This window comes from Pollachius pollachius (assembly GCF_949987615.1).
Source record: "Pollachius pollachius genome assembly, chromosome: 2".
Lineage (NCBI taxonomy): Eukaryota > Metazoa > Chordata > Actinopteri > Gadiformes > Gadidae > Pollachius > Pollachius pollachius.
Genome location: NC_136935.1, coordinates 31,223,362 through 31,228,671, shown reverse-complemented (window position 1 = coordinate 31,228,671; position 5,310 = coordinate 31,223,362). Strand labels below are relative to the sequence as shown.

The 5,310-nt window shown below is 39.7% G+C and overlaps 1 protein-coding gene across 1 annotated transcript in view; it reads right to left on the bottom strand.

The window, feature by feature from the left end:
- Window positions 1–4,885: 4,885 nt before the first annotated feature.
- LOC307070630 (ras-related protein Rab-3D-like) overlaps window positions 4,886–5,310 on the bottom strand; it is a 6,359-nt gene continuing 5,934 nt past the window's right edge. The window contains exon 5 of the mRNA XM_079729194.1: window positions 4,886–5,310. This exon is cut by the window's right edge and continues 415 nt beyond it. The gene's annotated coding sequence lies outside the window, so the exon portion shown is untranslated.

The following is a 5,310-nucleotide window of genomic DNA, read 5'->3' as shown; positions in this document are numbered from 1 at the left end:
CATTTTTGGGCATGTATTCTGTATTCTGTAACTTGAAACATTTTGGAAGTATCCTTCCCAAAACTGATCATCGTAGGTAGTAAAGATAAAATAATAAAAGGTGCTGTAGGTAAGATTCAAGCACTATAATGTCAGTGTAATTAGAGTTCGAAATGCCATAGCCATTCATTAGCTAGAAGTGAGTGAAATGCTTTGGGGGAATATCAACCATATTGTTTTAGTTGAGTTCATGAGATCCATCTTGCCTATACCCAGGTGAGTGATTGCAACACTTCTCAATGGTTCACAAACGTAGGGAGGGAGAGAGTAGAGAGTTAGGGGACGTTTTTGTTGGGTTGTTAAGTTTCAAAGTCTTTTTTGCTCTCTCTTTACAATTAATCTAACCTACAGCAGCTTTATTGAGCATATGGGAATGTTTTCCATACCTCAATGAATCCCCGCCACCACTCCTCCGATGATCGCAGCGTTGTCCTTTAACAGCTGATAATCTTGTCATGACCATTGTGTTTCACAAACCAAACAGGTGTCCTACCGATCGCTGGGCTATAGCTGCGGTACACCCGGCGGGCTCCACCACCTGGGTAGAGTTGCAGCATGGGGGATGGTATTTGGTCACGTCGCAGAAGTTAGTGTAATTATCGTGTCCACAGCATTGTAACTAAAACAAACATAAAAAGACACATTCCATAGTGGTTATCCTGGGCTTTTCAAAAATGTTTCCACTTGGTTGTTAATGAGAAAATTCAAATCACTCTAGAGGCTAGAGGTGCACTAAATCTGGCATATAAATACAATAAATACAGTTTGGGAGACGGAGTGAGTGAGTTGATTCCTCCAATTTTATTGCCAGCAGCAAACAACTTGCAATACCATAGTCTCTGGACTCTAAAAGGAATATAGAATAGAAATATATTCTTAGTCAAGCGACTTTTACAACTGAGTACTTTTGATACCATTGTCTCTCGGTGACAGGAATAATAAAAGACTGATTCATTTTCTGTTTCAAGTGACTTTTACAACTAGGTATGTGATGGTTTTTCTGTCTATGATGGTGGGTGGTTGGTTCTCCAGTTGACAAGATGAAAACTCATCAGTTCAGAATGTTTGTAGGGTGTTTATTGTGTTGTATCGACACGTAATGCACGCAGCCATGGTGATGTAGTTAAAGGAAGAACTTACATTGTGCATGGTGGTATACCAGACAGGGGTCAGGGTACCTGCAGGACCTTTTTCAAAGTTTTCAACAATTGTGTCATCCAGATCTTTAAAAATGTCAGCAGCCTGTGACAGCCATAGAAAAAATGGACATCATGTTATCAAACATACACAGATAGCAAATAGTCAAGTAAGGTTATCCACCATCTATAAACCTAAAATATCGAGGTCTACAAGGAATGTTCCTTTTATGTTGAATCCCCTTTTGTAAACAAATGTGATTCACACGGAGGGAAACTAAAACACAGCCTCATACCTCCGCCTTGAACACGAACGCAAGCACAGCCGCTGCAATTTCAGCCACGAAGATGATCCACAACAGGATGAAGAACTGGATGGACAGAAATCATGTGACACAGAGTATGAAAAAAACCTATGGAATAAGTCTATACCCTGGATTATGTTTTTTTAGAATATAATATATAATAATATATAATAATTAACAAAGGGTATTTTGACCTTTGACATATTGGTCATTTTCCTAAAAACATGTGACCCTACTTAACGTTAGCCATAAACCCTAGACATAAATTAGCTGACATGTGGAAGATACCGGTAATGAGTCTGCTTCAAATACAAGTAATAAAGAGCAGGTGGGGTTGGTTTGGGATGGCCTGCTGCTAGGCTTCTGCTGTATGGGGATCAAAGCCAGGACCTTCATGCCCGTAACTCAAACGCTAACGCTTTCCCTCAGAGAAAGCTATATACCCCGGTCGGTCGGCAGTTGCTCAGGAGGTAGAGCGGGTTGGCTGGTAACCGGAGGGTTGCTGGTTTAATCCCCGGCTCCTCCTGGCTGAGTGTCGGGGTGTCCCTGAGCAGGACACCTCACCCTGACTGCTCTGGGCAGAGTGGTGTGGAAGAAATCATGACCACCATTCCTCCCGAGGAGACTCCACTTCCTCTCCTCTACACCCCTGTGTTCCCTTATGGAGCAGACCCGCTGTGCTAACGGTCATCAGCATGCAGTGGTTCTCCCTGACGGCGCCACAGCAGCCCAGGAAGATCAGCAGGTAGCTGACGTGGGCCAGCTGGGCCAGGCCACCGGGGACATGGTCGATGTTCCCCATCAGCTCCATCAGAGAGCCGTCGTCTGTGATCAGCCAGATGCCCATGGTCAGCATGGCTACACCTGCCAGCTGGTTGAGGATGGATTATAGGGAGAGTGAGGAAGAATGAGAATAAAGGAGAGGGGTTATACTAAACCCTATAAAGGATATAGTAAACCTTTTGAGGTCTTGGTTAAAAAAAATGCAATCAAATATTATTGAAAACAAAAAAAAATATTAGAAGCTAGATAAGGGGCGGGGTGAAGAGTTGGACAAAGTATGGTAGAACATGTTAGAGCATGGTTGAACAAAGTTAGGGGACTACCAGCGGTAGGAAAAGGGAAAAGGGTGCGGCCAGCCAGGAGCAAAGGCCTTGAAACAATGAAGTGATCAGTAGCTACAAATTCTAATAATTGCATTAGGCTACATGTGTTTTAACTTGAATGCATGGACACTTTAATGACTAATGATGTGTAGATCTATACCAACAAATGGATATCTCCATGTCACCAAATATAAAGTTTGATTGGGTCTTCTCTAGTCTAGTATCTGTGTTATAAACATTGGCTCAATTGGTATACAAGTATTGCAGACTGACATTTATAGAGAAGCCCTCAAAGCACAAAGCAGCTCAGACTGATAGAGGAGGAGAGACTGAGAGAGAGACAGGAAATGGAGGCGACACCTCTGGGGCCACGATAATGAAAGGATTTCCACTTACGAAGATGATGGCATTAAAGACGAACATCATGGTTTTCAAGAAAAAAGAGCAGTACATCTTGGCTGGTAGATCAATTGTCCAACTGTAAGAAATAAAAAGGAGGCTTAGAATAAAGCCTGATTACATGTTCTGGTATTAGCACCTTTGGTTTTTAGACATGACCCTGTGTTGTTTTTATTCACAAAATAACCAAAGTGATTGGCCCATAGAAGGTTGTAGCATTCTGTTTTGGAGGGATGTAATGCTTAAAGCAAGCAACTCAACACTTAACCAAAGTCATGTCAGACACTTTAGACAATATAAAACAATGCTCATAACTTTCACATTGTTCGAGCCCTTTAAGGATATTGGTTAATTGCAAGCACTTGATGCAATGGTTTGGTTTGATATGAATGTTTATAAACTTAAATGAATGAATTAAATAAAGTAACATATGATATAAAGTGTCTATCAAAAACCTGGAGAAAGTGTACCATTACTACTTAAGTAAATCAAGCCAGGACCTCTCAGTAGGATTTTACACGTTGATATTAAATGTTGTTTAAGGATATTAATGAATGTTCTGACCTTCTTTACTCTGGGTACAGAGTCATGATCGTGGTGTATTTGAAACAACCAAATGATGATGGATCATTGAAATTAAACTTCAAATTAATTAATGCAGGCCTGAAAAAAATAATTAATTTGATTTAAACTAAAAAGAAAAAGAAAAAAAAAGGATGATATGATAACTCATACATGAGTTGAAAGAGAGTTGTTGTTCTGGTAGGGTATCTCAGTTACAAGACCAGGAATTATGAATGGAACACATAACATTTTCGTGATGAAGAAATCTGTTACATCTTGTGAAATTGTTCTATCCGTCCCGATGCTCACTTATGAATCTCCTTGATCAAATGGATCTCTCCCCTCATTTCTGACAGGTATATAAACTCTCTCTCTCTCTCTCTCTCTCTTTCTCTCTCTCTCGCTCTCACACACACACACACCCTCACAAACCCTCACATACGTCACAAAAAAACAAGGTAAAACCATAAAAGATGGTTGAATAAAAGTTCACCTCAATGAACAGCACTCATCAAAACTGAATGTGCCATTGATTCACAGGTCTATATTTTTATGACTAAGCAATATTTCAATACACATTAAAATGCTGGAGATAACATAAATGCATATTTATGCGGACTCAGTATCACTAGACTACATGGACACATATCTAATCCGCCAAGGGCAGATTAGAGATTGATTTTGAGAAGGAGCAGTTTTCAATACATGGATGTATGGTGAGCTTGGTAGTTAAGTTAAATGGCATTGTTATGCATATTAAAAAATGGTTAACTGGAAGTAAGGATATCAACATTTTTATCCAGATCAGTTTTCAAATTTGGCATGGGTTTATGGACTCCCTCGTAGTAGCCATCTTCAACAGCTAAGCCTACATGTTTTCAACACAATGTTATATCTGTTTAAATTTGTTGTAAAGCGGTTTACATATGCATATATTTCACTTTTAAATTTAATTTCCCTTGTATATCTCTGCCATCTTTGGACTTATTGCTGAGTCACCTGGTACATGTGTGCCAAGTTTGCAGCATGTGTGCAGCTTTGACCACCTCCGGCTCCAAATGGTTATATGGGTTGCAAATAAAGTTTTCCATGACGAATGGTGCATGGGTACCAAGTTTCATGTATATTGCACATTTCTAGTTGTAATGACGGCATATTAAAAACTTTCAGGCCTGCATCCCTTACTCATACGAGTTCTACAAGCCAGCAAGAATTAGCATTTTTGAGCTTGTAGTTTCAGATGTGGCTGAATTTTTCAGGAAAAAACCAACAAATACAATATAGTTCCTACGTTTTTTGTAGGACCCCTAATTACTGAACGACAAAGCATTTTGAGAATGGATCTATTATTTATTAATTTTGGGCTAACAAAGTGTATAACAGAACCGCTAACAAGGACTTGACACCGAAAATACATTTCAAAGACATTCTCTCCAGGCACATAAATGAACAGTTAAGGGCAAATGCAGTAACAAGGCCATTTGTGAATGGAGATTGAAAATTAAAAAAATAAAACAGAGGCACTTTTACAGCATTAAATATAGGCCACTTGGTATTGGAAGAATAGGTACACAGATGCAGTACTGCAATATGCCCACATGAGGGCAGTGCAACAAGTTAATCTACAATTTCCCTCACCTAGTACAAGTGCTTCCAAGGAAAATTGCTTTCATGACTGAATGGATAGACAATGAGTAGAAGCAAACTGCATAGCTGTGCTGTTCGGTTCTTGGGATTGTGAATGTAACAGTCATGTTAGAA